Source organism: Miscanthus floridulus, chromosome 17 (genome assembly GCF_019320115.1).
Source record: "Miscanthus floridulus cultivar M001 chromosome 17, ASM1932011v1, whole genome shotgun sequence".
In the NCBI taxonomy this organism is placed as follows: Eukaryota; Viridiplantae; Streptophyta; class Magnoliopsida; order Poales; family Poaceae; genus Miscanthus; species Miscanthus floridulus.
Window position 1 is genome coordinate 96815025 of NC_089596.1, and position 17090 is coordinate 96832114.

The following is a 17090-nucleotide window of genomic DNA, read 5'->3' on the forward strand; positions in this document are numbered from 1 at the left end:
ATATATATGTATCGTTCTATTTATTAATGAATTTTATTTTATTTATAAAAGTTGATTTTCATGCTTAATCTAACAGGACAAACCGTTCTCTAGAATCGTCGTCGGACATTCCTGAATATTTCTACGCACTGCGTAATTTATCTTGAGCGTTTATTTGAGTACACGAAACTAAGTCACATGGGATTCACTTATCGCCTCAAGTACGTTTAAATTAAAAACCCAATAAAACTCGATTCGGAAATTTTTCTTAGGCCTAAATCGTGGTGCTAAACAAGTTCGTAACACTAAGGGTGTTACACCTCCATCCTTGTTTATGTTGTTGTGGAGCAGAATTGTTGATGACAATGCTAACATCTTCTTGGGATTTAGGGAAATCAACCCACAAATAGTCCCCACATATATTTTGGGAATTATAAGCATCTTGAATGGCCTAATGATCTTTCTTGTAATTGGCTCGCTGTTCAAGCCAATTCAACAAGACATCCATCTTGGTTGAAAGTGCACACACCTCTTCTAGTACTTCTTCGCTCTTATTGCATGTTTGAATGTTACACGAAGACCAACCTTGATTAGAGGCTATCTTCTCCATGAGAGCTTCAGCTTTTCCAAGGGTGAGTGACATAAATGATCCTCCAGCAGTAGTATCCAGTTGTTCATGAGCTTTCTAGGTTAATCCTTGGTAAAAGCTTTGCATGAGCAACCAATCATCCATCCCATGGTGAGGACAATCTAAAATGTATTCTTGGAAATGTTCCCATGCCTCTAGAATGGTTTCTCCTTTCTACTGTTGGAAGTTGTAAATCTTTCCTCTTAAGGCATTAGTCTTGCCTATAGGGAAGAACTTCGCTAGAAAGGCCTTCGAACACTTTGCCCATGTATTGATGTCTTCTTTTGTTGATGTAGAACCACTGCTTTGCCCTTCCCACTAGGGAGAATGGAAATAGGTGAAGTAGTATGATATCTTGAGCAACGTCCTTGATGGTGATTATGCTGCTAATCTCCATAAATTCTGAAGATGAGCACTAGCATCTTCATGTGCCTTTCCGCTGAATGGGGTAGCTTGCACCATGTTGATGAGGCTTGGTTTGAGTTCGAACTCAAGGTTGTTGGTTTTGAGTGTTGGTCCAGTGTGGATGTTCTCGGTGCTTGGTGTAGAGAATTCACGTAGAGTCTTGTCAGCCATAGCTTCAGAAACTGGTGTTGAGCTTCCTCTAGATTGGTTTGATTCTGATTGATGGAGATTGTCGGTGAATCACAACCAATCATGTAATACCATGTATAAGATATGAACAAAGACAAACAAGGGTAAGCTTGCTAAAGCAGAGGTGCTAAAGTTATGATCTCGTCTATATGTATTATTTGATTAATTCTCTTTGCCTTGTGCCCCTCCCTGGCAACGGTGCCAGAAATGCTTGCTGGCATTTCTTAGCATCACTCTTTACTAAGTTGTCATCCCTATCAATGATGCTAGAAATGCATTGTTGGTAATTATTAAGAACACTTATTAATTTATATATATATATATATTAAGTAATCCACAAGCGCACAGATAATATACCATTGTAGCATTTCACCCGGAGTATACCAGGTATCGTTATTTATACTTTCTACAGGGAGGAACGATGGGGTGGCTAGAGATATTGACAAATATACTTATGATAAGATCATTAACTCTCATGCTTTAACGGGGGTAAGCCAAATGATAAATGAATGATAAGTGCAAGGCATTGATAGTAATCTAGAGATAGAAATAGATACTCATAAATGTAGTATGGCTAGGTAGGAGATTAATTAAGAGTAAAGATTGCTAAGTCATTTCTTATTTACTAAGTCTTTTATACACCCTAGTATATACACTTTCATCTACAGCATAATTAACTCTGTATCTATACATAAGGAACATTACTAAGAAAGATTAAGAACATAGCTTGACTCCCTTCGCAACCGGGTTGTACTTGTTCTACAAACAGGGAGTGGACTACAAAGGACTCAATGAGAGTGTCACACTCACGATCTACCACATGGCCTAGAGTGTAGAGTGCATCTGTAGGTAAACAATATTTAAGCACCACGCTTACATAATGTCGACCACTTAACTCACTCCAGTACTGAGCTAAGCGCTTTGCGAACATATGCATAAATTCATCATCAATCATGACTATATCAAGTATATTACTAAAGCAAACTAGGAACATAATAAATAGAAATATAGTATTGAAGTAGCACAAAGTCACAAATATAGAGGGATACAATGGCTTTACCAGCCTCTAGATGCCGAATCCGGAATCCTGAGCAAAAGCCCAACTCTACTTGAATCTTGCTAGCTAGTCTATACTAGAATTTGAAGAATTGGAGTTCTATTCTCTTCTCTCTAGAAACCCTAATTTTTGATCTGATCTTGACTTATGATCAGGATTATGCTAGAGGATGGCAGGGGCTAGTATATATAGGGGGATACATTAATTATAGACCCTTGGATCAAACCAACTTGAAAGAACAACATAGATGTAATCTAGGAGGCGGTGGAGAATCGACGTTCGAAGGAGAGGTTGGCCAGTGGGGATAGGGGGTCAGTCGACATAAAGGTGGGGCCAAACGGCCCCACCTGTAATACCCTAGGTGTTAGGCTTGCATAATTTGACTTGCATTGCATGAGCATACTCATCGAGCATTCATATATAAGCTTTTACATATGAAATGTATAATTGAAATATGTGAAACATGCCTTGTTATTTTATGTTTCCCTATGTGTATGCTTACGATCATGTGTGAATAAGTATAAATGGTTGATGTTGGTCACTAAAGCACCTTAGCTACACTTAGGATGACTAATGGAACAATGTTCATATAGATCACTTGATGTAATTAAGCTCCTAAGTGATGATATGCTTGTTGACCTGGGAAGTATTATATGTAACCAATGTATGAAATGCTTGTGTGACCTTAGGAATACCTTAAACATGTTTAGAATGTCACTATGAACAACTTTGGTATTCATGACTAGGGCTAGTTTGGTCTCTAAGTCATAGTTCTAGTGTAAGTCATCATGTGAAAGTGGTATGTTTGACCTAGGTTGAACTATGTCATAGAGCCTTTGCATGGATGTGTACACTAAATCAAAGTTGTAGTATTTGATGAGAGAAACAACTTTTATTTTTGGGTCATGAGCTAATTCGGTGCCTAGATTGGTCATTTGTAGCTCACAAGAATCAACATTTCACTGTTTTTAGCACTTAGGAAATTAAGTCATTTGAACTGACAGTGTTGACGTAGCTGACTTTGTGATGATCTAACTCTATAACTGTTGAGAATTAGACTTTGATTTCTAAATCAAGTTTATAGCTCATATGTAGATCTCCAACTTTTATTCAGGACTTGGTCGCTAACTTGCCACTGTTTAGGATTTAGAAGGGATGGAAAACACGATGTCAGGCTCACCATCGGGTGCTGATGAACGCCGTGTCACGCACCAAGGTGGCTGACCGCGGGCAGAGACATGCCACCCCATGGCCACCACTAGTCGACGTCAGGCCCTCATCGCAGCGCGCTGGCGCACGATATCTACGAAGTCGCGCGCCTCAGTTCGCACTCACGCACTCACTCTCTCCCTCTCCACTGCCCTCTCTCGCTCCCGCCGCGGAAAGCCAAGCGCCACCGAGCAACCGAGCAGCTTAGTCATCGCCTAGCGCCAGCTCCACCATGCCATTGCTACCTCCATCTTGCAGCTAGCTTCGTCTTGTTCCCCTCTACATCCTCGATGCGTTTGCTATGCTAGACGAGCTATGGTGAGGGTGAAATCATCGTTTCTATCCTCGCTGGAGTGCTTGGCTTCCATGGCCGCCTCCACGGTGAGCTCATCGCTGCTTAGCTCTGTCATGTGTTCCTTTGCCTTTGTCACGTTAGGGCTTGGTCAAGGTGTAGTCTAGCCGGTAGCATGACATTACTAAGATTGGTTGCCCCGCCGGCACAGAACACGACACGCAGCGCCGTCGCGCTCTCACCGCCGCACCGCCGCGCATGTGGACACCATCATCGGTGCTTCCACCTGAACCCTAGATAGGTTCGAGTCATCACCGCAGTGCTCGTGCACTCCTCACCTGGCCTTGCCATGGCCGGAGACAGCAGGCGTACTACAGCGCAGCACCACTGTGCCGCCATGGCCGGCGATGAGGTGGCTCCTATGTGTCCGCGCCTCCACTACCTATGTCAGTCGATGCGGTTTAGTGAGTAGGTCACGACGGTGTGGTCAATTTCGACGGAGTGCTCACCGTCGGCGTGATAACACCGGTCAGCCACCGTGGTCTATTTTTGGGTCACTGATCGGTGGACCCCGCTGACCCGTGGGTCCCCTCTGTCAGCGACTGCTATTTAGGGTTTCTGTTATTTCTTTATAGATTTTTGTACTAACTTTGAAAAATCATAAGTTGAGTTGTAGATGTCCATTTTTGGTGAACCAAATTTTGTTGTGTTCCTTATGAAGTGTAGTATTTTATAAAAATATGAAGGTACAGTTTCTAGTATTTTTATTGATGAATAAAATATAGCTAGATAAGTGCTTTTTGAATGTTTACCATTTTGTAAAATGTGTAACTTGAGCTAGGAATGTGATAAAATTATTATTCCAATTTTGCTGGCCTTGTATTGACATGCTCTAGCTAGAAAAAATAATAAGCTTATAGTAAACTTGATTGAAATATGATCTTTTTATTTATCTATTAATAAATGGTGTTTTCTGAAGAAAATTATAGGGATAAAAATATGTAACATTTTACCCTACAAATTTTTGTATAGTATTATGGCACTATTATGATGCTAAGAAAAATATAGAATCTATTGTTTGACACTTTTCTATAGGGTTAACCATTTTCACTAAAATAGACGTTGCTAGCTTATTATTTTTTAGAGAATGTTATACATGTCCAAATGGTATGAAATTTTCACAGTAGCCTATTGTAAGCACTAGTGAGGTACTATAATTTTATGAGAATTTATTGTGCACATTTGTTATGTGTTTGTTATTTCCCCTAATTATCTAATTAAATTAATAAAGGCATTTAAATAAATAGATTGTGCTTGACCATGATGTTTTCTGTGGTGCTTGTGATGCATATGAACTATTGATGTTAATAGTAAGGTTTAGAAGCAATTAGTGGTATGCAACTAATTAATTATTGCTTTATAATTCAAATAAATGGTTGTACGTATAGTTTTGGTTCTGTGGATGATTTCATGTTGATAATGGCCTTTTCTATAAAACTTGTTAATAACATAGTTGTAGATAACTTTCTAATCTACCTTGTGTTAAACTTTCATATTCATAGGCCTTAGGGTTTAAGAGTTTTGGTTGTTGGAAGTTTGTTGTCCAAAATGTTTACTTTCTGGATAGATTTGATTAACTAAATTGTTTGACCTAGATAACTGTTGAATCACCTTAAGGGTATTAAAATAAAGTTGTAGACAATTTCATAAGCTTTCTATAATGTCCACAACCATATTATTTTGATGTATATAACTCTAGTTATGGTTAAAATGAGTTACTATTGTTTTGTAGTTCAGAAAATAAATTGCACAAGTGTTTGCTTAAGTAATAGAGAAGAGATATGCACCTACTCAGTAGAATAGGATGCACTTATTATTACTTTAACACCATGCTATTGAAATTACCTACGAGGATGCATTCATCTTGTTTTATTATATTATATGTGTCATCCTACATGCATTCGTGATATCTTATTCCATGATCATGCATATAGGGTCGACCGAGGAGATAACATTGCTAGAATTCAACGAAGAAGAGAAAGGGGATCAGTAGGAGACTCCTCAAGCCACAGCTCTAGGAGAAGAGGAGCAGACTCCCAAAGAGCTCCCTGAGTGTCCAGATCACCGCCCCACCTCTTTCCTCAAAGGCAAGCCCTGGAGCATTCTAAGTCTCCCAGTGTTTTATCAAATACTGCTTGAGTCCTTTATGTTTGATGCATTAGGTTATAAGAGTTGACTGGAACCACTTGATGCATAGAACTACCTTGTCTAGATACATATACCTTTAACCCTATGTAGGTCTAGGATCGAATATATGCTTAGCCATGCTTAGATCGGTAGAAGTCAGGTGATTTCCTGTCACCTATGAGATATAGGTGGATATCGAAGCACGGTTGGCTATATTTGCTATCGTGGAAAAGAACCATGGGGTAATGTAAATGAAGGCCGGGTAGAGTCTATGGGTAGGTTGACTCATGTGATTCCATCTGTGCCAATTAAGGACTGTACCATTGTTGGCACTTCTGACAAGATTGAACGCATGCCTATCACTTAGATGGCCGGATAACTTGTTCCAACCACGAAGCTGAGTAGCTCAACTCAAATTGGGCCTCGCTCTATTAGAGTGCTCACTTTGGATGGTAGTAAGGATGTGCAGGGAGCCAGATGTGAGCCTAAGGGTAGGCCAGGCCTGAACGTCCTGGCAGCTGGTTGTCTCTGATTGTATGGCGCTAGGCGAACCCACAAAATGTGGACTTGAGTTGTACCAAAGGTGACCTAAGGTGACCGTTGATCTAGTCTACCTGGGTTTGTGTTAGGAATAAATTCCCAGCTAGTTGAAATCGATTCGAATCGCCGTCTCTAGCGGATAGTGAGAAACTTGGCTAGCTCCAACATCGTAGTAACTGTATTATGGAATGTGATGGTTCGGATAAGCATGGAATTACTACACCGGCTATGGTTACTATTGTATGCTCTTAAATGATATATCACATGTTTGGCACAGGATAGTTGCTAATCTAGAAATAAATAGCTATAATTAACTTGATGACCTAAGTGCAATTGTATAACTAAGTTAATCGCTTTTTATGCAAAATGTTGTCAAGCTACCTCCACTTGTAAAGCCTTGCATGATCCTTGGAGTCAATTTATTTCTGGTTTATGATAGGAAAGTCTAGCTGAGTACCTTCTCGTACTCAGGGTTTATTTTCATTGTTGCAGATGGTACTGTCTATCACGGCTATTGCAAGAACTGCTTCTATCCCGCCGTGGATAAGGAGTGAGCCTTGGGCAGGCATCTTTAATAATCTCTCTTATATGCTTTTGTGGATTGTGATCATGAGTTCGCACTATATTTGAACTATGTTGACAAATGCTAGTTTCAAACTTAATTTCCTTCCGCTACTATCTATCGAACTTGGTTTGTAATAACTCTATTTCGTACTCTGATGAATGAAATGTATCTGTGAACTTTATGTAACATGTGACATGTATGTTGAATCATGTACAATCTTGGTTGTATGTGGATCGTTTATTGAGACCCGTCGTGGTACTCGGTGGACTACCGAGTTTATATGGGCTTAAGTATGACAGTGCGACCGCTTGTGGGCTACCATTGTACTTATGCTCCTATAAATTGGTCGGTTCTGCGACACCACGTGCCATCCTCCTGCAGTCTGCTTCGGGGGGGGGGGGGATGGCTTCTGGTGACCTCTGGAACCTTCTGGTGCTATTCCTGTCATGGATAATTGTGATTTAATTTGATGATTTGATCCACCTTGACAATTTTCTAGATAAACCCTGCTAAAAGCATAGATTCACCGAAACTCGTGGAAATTATTAGTTTAAACCCTTAAGTCTATGTTGGTGATTATTTTCATGCATGATTTCAAGTTCTGTTGATGATTTATGATGGATGGTAACTACCATCAACACTTGGCCACCGGCGTTGGGCTCCTACCACACCGGGGATGGCTGGGGCGGATGCTGGGTCTGGGGCAAAAGCATGCAAGTGTCCGGGGAGGCACTGATGGAAGCTGTGGTTGAGGCAGCTCAAGTCAAGCGTGGGGAGGAAAATTCCGATGCAGATTTTGCACGGTGGAGTAGGGGGCCAACAGGAATCACTACTAGGAATATCCACTTCTATGATGAATAGCTTTCATCATTGAAGGAGCCAAATTCATCATAACTTCAGTTCTATGATGAATTTATGACAAAAAATGGTTCATCATAGAAGTCGTGTCACACTTGAACTTCTATAATAGTTTTCGCAAATCATCATAGAAGTGGCTTAATCTGTGACAAAAAAACAGAATATCATAGAACTGTTTTGGCATGCGTGGTAGGGGGGCTACCACGCTGGTGGGTGCTTCTGTTGGTGGTGCTTTCCACGTTCATATGCTATAGCCGGTTGCATTCGAGATGGTTTGGGTACGTGTCACCTTCTTATTGCACAATATGGCCATCTCTGGTTCTTACACGTTTCAGGTTCTTACTGGACCACATGTCGAGATCCTGTTGTTCCACATGTCAGTTGTCTATGGGCACATGTGTCAGGTTGTGGTTGGATCACGTGTCACTTCTTCATTGGACCATGTGGCATATCTTTATTGGTCCATGTGGCCATTTCTTATTCGACCACGTGTCACGGCGCTGTCCGTCCACGTTTCATATTTTTATTTGGCCACATGGCTTGACAACATCCTTCCACATGTCAGATTTTTAATAGCCCACATGTCATGCTCTGGCTATTTCATGTGTCATGCACTGGTTCCTCCACGTGTCGCGTTTTTATTTGACGTGGCCTATTCTGGTTCTACCGCATGGAGTACAATCAATTTGTTAGAGAAGTAATTTGAGATCGTCACTACTGCATAGATTGACTACATAACAATTCAACCTGGTAATAAAATAACCATAATTAACATTTCACACATCAGCAACGAACCACTGACAAAGTATCGGAACATCAAACCATCACATGCGTCCACACAACAGACCACAAATGTTTACCGCATCAAGCCGCATGAGTTGAAGACTAAGAGTTAATTACTAGGAGAGCTTAAGCACATGACTAGCTCACAGAGCCTATTGTACTCCTATTGTTGTTGCTTGAATTCCTCAAGCTCTCTTTCAGCCTTTTCTGTCCTCACCTTCAGTTCATCCACTAGTTTGATGAGCTCAGATGTACTTTCCTATTCACCAGCAAGCTGCTCCTAAAGTGTCATCTCCGTCGATGTCTTTGCTCTGGTGGAGCTTCTTAGGATACCAACATTCTTCAAAAAAAGATTTTTGCTACTTGCCTGGGAGGGGTGCTTGCCCTGGTAGAGGCTGAGGACCTTAGAAACAATATCAGCACTAGTCATTGGTTGCTGCCCATCAGCAACAGGTTCTGCTTGCATAGCTTCCATAGCTTCCTGTGAAATTCAATCTGTAAAACATTCGGTTATAGATAGTGGAAGAGGACTTCAACTGAAAACCCAAGAGATTAATTCATAACAAGTAATGCATAGGACTTCCTCAGACGATTGCTGATAGAGATTACATAAGCACAATGCATAGGTCTTTTGCAGCCTACTGCCGATAGAGATTACATAAGCACTATCGGTGCAGAAAGTGACCAACAAATAAATATTTGTAGTTTTGTCGTACGTTGTGATTGGAGGTGGCTTAGCACTCAATGACATAGGGTTTATAGTTCAGGCAACGTGCCCTACGTCCTATTTGAGTCAGTCGGTGACTTTATTCCTGAGCCCAGGTGCTCGAAGTTTGCAGTGGGGTTACAAACAAGAAGGAGAAAGATGGGGGGTATAAGAGATTCGGTCGGAAGGGCCGAGAGCGATAGGAACTCCGCTATGAGCTAAGTGTTCAAGTGTGTGCTTGAGGTTCAAACCTGGCAGTTCTGTGGCTGTGAACTAGTGAACTTGATCGATCTAATGAATCTAGAATCACTTGAATCGACCTAGCTTAACTGAGTCTTTTGGGAGAGAGCGCATCCCCTTTTATAGATGAAGGGGATGACCTTACAAGTGAGAGGGAGAGAGTACGTATGCTTCTAAGCCCTGTTGCCCACACCGGTGGGTACAAGATGATGGTAGGTGCCCACAACACTGTTGGATATTTGATGCATGTGGGAGGTTCTATCATTTTGTTCGGGTATGGCAGATGTCGGTACCTGCTATATTGTTGATGCCCAGAGGCATGTGAGGAGTTTCACCATGTTCACTCGGTACGGTAAATATCGGTGACCACAACACTATCGATGCCTAGAGGCATGTAGGGAGAACCTTACCGTATGAGAGTTAATGGCGCCCACAATACTATAGGGAAAATGTCGGCGCCTACAACACTATTTATGTCAGGGAGGTTGCAGAGTACTGTTTCTACAGGTGTACAGGGTACGGTCCCTGGTACCGTGGTTTGACTTGTGCGCTTTGCCTTGCTTTCTCTGTTTGTTCCCTGGTCCTTTTCGAGCAAGCGTCCCCGATCGGTTGTTCCTAGTCGGCTCTGATTATGCCAGTCAGAGAAGAGCAGTGAGCAGGGTTTTGGGTACCTCAGTCAGAGACATGGGGTCGGAGTTAGAAGTAGTGCTTTAGCCAGGCCTTCCGGTCGAAGAGGCCGTCCGGAGGTGGGCTGGAGACCGAAGTGAGCCCTCAGGTCGGAGAGGTGGGTCGGAGTTAGAAAATGGGTGTTGCTCCTCCTCGGCCAGTCCTTCTAGTCAATGATTAGATCGCCCTTCTGGCCTGTTGTCTAGATACTTGGGCTGGCCCATGAGTTGCGCGTTGTCTGCTTGGGCCGAGCCTTTATTGGGAAGCCGGTCCATGAGGGACCCCAGGTTTATGAACCCAACAAGCACAATGTATATGTACCATATTGATTGGTGTAAAATTGTAACTACAAAATTAAATAATGTTGTCACATTAGGCTCCTGTTGTGTTTCCTTCTTTTATGGCAATGGGTTTAGTAGATTTCAAGGAAAGCTAATGAAGGTACTTACAACTGCTGCTCTAGCAGCATCGCTCAGGCCCTTTTTCGTACTGGTATGGAAGTCCTTGAAGACTTCCATGGCATTAACATCTTCATCAGGTTGACCATCTGAAAGGTCCTAGTATGGCTAGAGGGGGGGTGAATAGCCTATTTAAAAAACTACAAATCAACTAGAGCAATTTGATTAGTATGACAAATAGCATAATGCAAACTTGCTCTAGCTCTACAAGGGTTGCAAGCCACCTATCCAACAATTCTAGTTGCAATGATTACTTAGGCACACAAACTTGCTACTCTCAAGAGCTCAACTAGATGAATGTAAATAACAAAGCAAGCTCTCAATTCTAATTACTCTAAAGAGCTTGTTTCAACTAGTTTGTAAGAATGTAATCAAGTAAGTAGGGTGATTATACCGCCGAGTAGGGGACGAACCAATCACAAGATGAAGATCAAACCAATCACCGGGAGAATGCAAATGACAAGAGACAACCGATTTTCTCCCGAGGTTCACATGCTTGCCAACACGCTACGTCCCCGTTGTGTCGACCAACACTTGGTGGTTCGACGGCTAAGAGGTGTTTCACAAACCTCGTCCACACGATAGGACACCGCAAGAACCGACCCACAAGTGAGGTAACTCAATGACATGAGCAATTTACTAGAGTTACCTTTCGGCACTCCACCGGGGAAGGTACAACTCCCCTCACAATCACCGAAGGTGGCCATGAACAATCACCAACTCGTGCCGATCCTTCACCGCTGCTCCAACCGTCTAGGTGGTGGCAACCACCAAGAGTAACAAGCGAAATCCGCAGCGCAACACGAATACCAAGTGCCTCTAGATGCAATCACTCAAGCAATGCACTTGGATTCTCTCCCAATCTCACAATGATGATGGATCAATGATGGAGATGAGTGGGAGGGCTTTGGCTAAGCTCACAAGGTTGCTATGTCAATAAAAATGTGCAAGAGTTATCCCTTGAGCCGGCCATGGGGCTATAAATAGAGCCCCCATCAAATAGAGCCGTTATACCCCTTCACTGGGCAAAACGCGCTCTGACCGGACGCTCTGGTCATACCGATCGGACGCTGGCCCTCAGCGTTCGGTCGCCCGATGGACGCCACGCGTCACCAGCTTCAAACGCTGTTTGTCAGATTTCAACTGCTATGAAGCTGATCGGACGCTCCAGTCAAAACTGACCGGACGCTGAAGCCCCAGCGTTCGGTCATTTCTAGTAAGCTCCCCGAGGCATGTTTTCTCGACCGGACGCATCTGGTCCACCTTGACCGGACGTAGACCAGCGTCCGGTGCTCAACCCTAGCCACTGTGTCGTCTGATAGCTCGACTGGACGCAGCCTTTCAGCGTCCGGTCGCAGAGTGACCCAGCGTCCGGTCAGTAGACTAACGCCAGCATCATTTCGACCAACTCCATTTCAACTCTAACTTCTTCACCCTTGCTCAAATGTGCCAACCACCAAGAATTTTGCATCCGGCGCAATAGAAAATAGACATTTCATTTTCCCGAAAGCGCCGAATGTGTTAGCATATTTTCAACCCTGCAAACACCTTGTGCACATGTGTTAGCATATTTGACTGATACCCATCTCAACCCTGCAAACACCTTGTGCACATGTGTTAGCATATTTTCACAAATATTATCAAGGGTGTTAGCACTCCACTAGATCCTAAATGCATATGCAATGAGTTAGAGCATCTAGTGGCACTTTGATAACCGCATTCCGATACGAGTTTCACTCCTCTTAATAGTACGGCTATCTATCCTAAATGTGATCACACTAAGTGTCTTGATCACTAAAACAAAATGGCTCCTACATTTTATACCTTTGCCTTGAGCCTTTTGTTTTTCTCTTTCTTCTTTTCCAAGTTCAAGCATTTGATCATCACCATGCTATAACCATTGTCATGATCTTCGTCATTGCTTCATCACTTGGAGTAATGCTACCTATCTCATAATCACTTTGATAAACTAGGTTAGCACTTAGGGTTTCATCAATTAACCAAAACCAAACTAGAGCTTTCAATCTCCCCCTTTTTGGTAATTGATGACAACCCTCATACAAAGATATGAATTAAAGTTCATTTGAATCCATGTTGCTTGCCCAAGAATATTTACCATGTGTAAAGGATATAGGCAAGTTTCATGAACTCTAAATGGTAGTAATTGCTCCCCCTACATATGTGCTAAGAGTTTGAATTGTAGCTTGCACATATGCTTAGATAGGAAATATAGGAGTCAATTTCTACCAAGTGATGCTAAGGTATAAGAGATGGACCTTTGAAGCGTGATACCAATCAGAGTGCACTAATATACCATCCTTAGCATCATTAGTAACTAGACATTTCAAACTTCTTGAGCATGTCCTTGATATACTTGCCTTGACTCACAAATGTGTCATTCTTCATTTGCTTGATTTGAAGACCAAGGAAGTAACTAAGTTCTCCAATCATAGACATCTCAAACTCACTTGCCATCATCTTGCCAAACTCCTCACAAAATTCTTGATTTGTTGATCCAAAAATGATATCATCAACATAGATTTGCATTACAAACAAGTCATTCCCAAGCTTCTTGGTGAAGAGAGTGGTGTCAACCTTTCCCATCTTGAATCCCTTAGAGAGTAGGAAATCCCTCAATCTCTCATACCATGCTCTAGGTGCTTGTTTCAATCCATACAAAGCCTTTCTCAACTTGAACACATGGTTGGGTTTCTTTTCATCTTCAAAACCGGGAGGTTGCTCAATATACACAAGCTCATTGATGTACCCATTGAGAAATGCACTTTTCACATCCATTTGGTACAACTTGATGTTGTGGGCACATGCATAAGCTAGCAAGATCCTAATTGCTTCCAATCTTGCAACCGGGGCATATGTTTCTCCAAAGTCAAGACTTTCAACTTGAGTATAACCTTGAGCCACTAATCTTGCTTTGTTCCTTATTACTATCCCATCTTGATCTTGCTTGTTCCAAAAGACCCATTTGGTTCCAATCACATTATGACCCTTAGGCCTCTCAACTAACTCCCATACTTGGTTTCTTGTGAAGTTGTTTAGCTCTTCATGCATAGCATTGACCCAATCAACATCATTCAAAGCTTCATCTATCTTCTTAGGCTCAATGGATGACACAAATGAGAAGTGCTCACAAAATGATGCCAATCTTGATCTTGTTTGCACACCTCTTGAAATATCACCAATGATGGTGTCCAATGGATGATCTCTTGCAACATTGGTTGGTTGAAGCACTTGCACTTGATTGCTAGCATTTGATTGATTATTTGGTTGAGATGATGAACTAGCCATTTGTTGATCTTGCACATTGCCATTACTAGTGCTTGCTTGGATTTGATCATGAGAACCACTAGCTTGCACATTTGAGTTAGAGAGCACTTGATTCTTGTCATCTTCAATATCAATCACCTCTCTAGGCCTTATATCACCAATGTCCATGTTCTTCATTGCATTGACCAATTGAGTGCCTCTTACATCATCTAGATTCTCATCTTCCTCTTGGGAACCATTTGTTTCATCAAATTCCACATCATGAACCTCCTTAAGAGTACCACTAGCCAAATTCCAAACTCTATAAGCCTTGCTAGTAGTGGAGTAACCAAGCAAGAAACCTTCATCACATTTCTTTTCAAACTTGCTCAATCTAGTGCCTTTCTTCAATATATAGCATTTACATCCAAAAACCCGAAAGTATGCTATGTTGGGCTTTCTTCCATTCAATAGCTCATAGGGTGTCTTCTCCATCATGGGGTGACAATAGAGTCGGTTGCTATAATAGCAAGCCATGTTGATTGCTTCGGCCCAAAATGAATGACTCACATTGTACTCACTCAACATTGATCTTGCCATATCAATCAAGGTTCTATTCTTTCTTTCAACTAGCCCATTTGATTGAGGAGTATACTTGGCCGAGAATTGATGTCTAATTCCAAATTCATCACACAATTCATCAATTCTAGTGTTCTTGAATTCACTACCATTGTCACTTCTAACTTTCTTGATGGTTGTTTCAAACTCATTGTGAATGCCCTTGACAAATGATTTGAATATTGCAAACACATCACTCTTGTCACCAAGAAAGAATACCCAAGTGTATCTAGTGAAATCATCCACAATCACAAATCCATATTTATTTCCACCAATGCTAGTGTATGTGGTTGGTCCAAACAAATCCATATGCATCAACTCAAATGCCTTGGATGTACTCATCATGCTTTTCTTAGGATGTGTATTACCAACTTGTTTTTTGGCTTGACATGCACTACATAGCTTATCCTTTTCAAATGTGACATCTTTCAAGCCTCTAACTAAGTCATGCTTGATCAATTTGTTCAATTGTTTCATTCCAACATGACCAAGCCTTCTATGCCATAACCAACCCATGCTAGACTTAGTGATCAAACATGTTGACAATTGAGCTTCTCTAGCATTGAAATCAACTAAGTATAGATTCTCATATCTAAATCCTTTGAATATCAAGTTTGAGCCATCTACACTTATGATCTCTACATCATCCACACCAAATATGCATTTGAAACCAAGATCACACAATTGGGCTACCGACAATAGGTTGAAGTTCAAGCTCTCTACTAGTAGCACATTGGAAATGCTCAAGTCATTGGATATTGCAATCTTACCAAGTCCTTTGACCTTGCCTTTGCCATTGTCACCAAATGTGATACTATCAATCCCATTGCTCTTGCTTTCATTGATTGAATTGAACATTCTTGAATCACCGGTCATGTGTTGTGTGCACCCACTATCAAGCACCCAATGCCTTCCTCCGGCTTTATAATTTACCTACAAAAGAAGATCAATCTTTTTAGGTACCCAAACTTGCTTGGGTCCTTGTAGGTTAGTCACCAAGGACTTTGGTACCCAAATGGCCTTCTTCTTTGGGCCCACAATTGGTGTACCAATGAACTTAGCCTTCACACCATTGGCACCCTTATAAAGCATGTAACAAGAATCAAATTTAATTAAGGATACATTAGGTAGCTTGTTCTTGTTAGTCTTGCAATTTTGCTCTATATGCCCAACTTGCTTGCATCTATTGCAAAACCGACCATTGCCCTTCACAAAGCTAGCTTTGGGAGTGACAAAGGCCGCCTTGCCTTTCTTGGGGGTGTAGCCTAATCCCTCTTTGTTGAGAGAAAACCTTTGGCTACCCAAGCACTTTAGCAAGCGGGCATCTCCACCATAGGCATTGCCTAAGGCACGAGTGAGCTCATTCACCTCCTTCTTGAGGGTTTCATTTTCCACTATTAGTGATGTATCATTCATAGGTGGAATGGAAATGGTTGTGCTACAAGAAGTGTTAGTAGGAGCAACAATAATGGATTCATGAAAAGATTCATCAATAAGATCACATGTTAGTCCTACATCACATGTTACTATCACTTGCTCCTTCTTGGCTTCCTCCTTCTTGACTTGCTCAATAAGAGAGAAGTGAGCCTTTTCAAGCTTAGAGTGAGCTTTGCTAAGCTTCTCATGGGCATCCATTAGCCCCTCATGAGTGGCATTGAGCTCATCAAAGGATTGCTCCTCTTGCGCAATTCTTTGCACTCCTTTCTCTTCATCTCATTGCAAGCATGCACTTGCTCACACATGTCCATGAGCTCCTCCTTGGAGTACTCCTCATCTTCATCATCACTCCTACAAGAATCACTTTCATCATCATCACTCTCATCATATTTTACCTTGGTAGGCTTAGCCATGAGGCATGTTGATGGAGTGTCGAAGATGGAGGGCTTGTCGTTGATGGCGATGCTTGCTAGTGCTTTCTTGATTGATTTCTTGCCATCATCACTAGAGTCATCACTATCCGATGAGCCATCACTATCCCAAGTGACCACATAGCCTCCACCCTTCTTCCTTTTTTGAAAGGTCATCCTCTTCTCCCTCTTCTCCTTCTTTTCTTTCTTGTCCTTCTTGTGTTTGTTCTTCTCATCTTCATCATTGTCACTATTGTAAGGACAATTGGCTACCACATGATCGGGACTCTTGCAATTATAGCATCTTCTCACATATTCTTTGCTCTTGGTATGATCTCTTATTTTTCTTGCACCATAGCCTTTCTTCTTCATGAACTTGCCCATCTTGCGTACAAAGAGAGCCATAGCTTCATCATCAATATCACTAAGATCCTCATCATCACTTGACTCTTTCTTTGACTTGCCCTTGTTCTTGTATGATGATGAGCTAGCCTTGAATGCTACACTCTTCTTCTTCTTGTCCTCATCTTCCTTCTTGTCCTCCTTGTCATCCCCCTCCCTTTCCACACGGTATGTCTCTTGTGTCATGACTTCACCTA

The 17090-nt window shown here is 41.8% G+C and overlaps 1 non-coding gene across 1 annotated transcript; it reads left to right on the forward strand.

The window, feature by feature from the left end:
* The first annotated feature begins 710 nt into the window (after positions 1–710).
* LOC136519343 (small nucleolar RNA R71) lies at positions 711–817 on the forward strand. Its single transcript, XR_010774895.1, has one exon. It is a non-coding gene; the product is annotated as a small nucleolar RNA R71 (small nucleolar RNA).
* Positions 818–17090: the final 16273 nt, after the last annotated feature.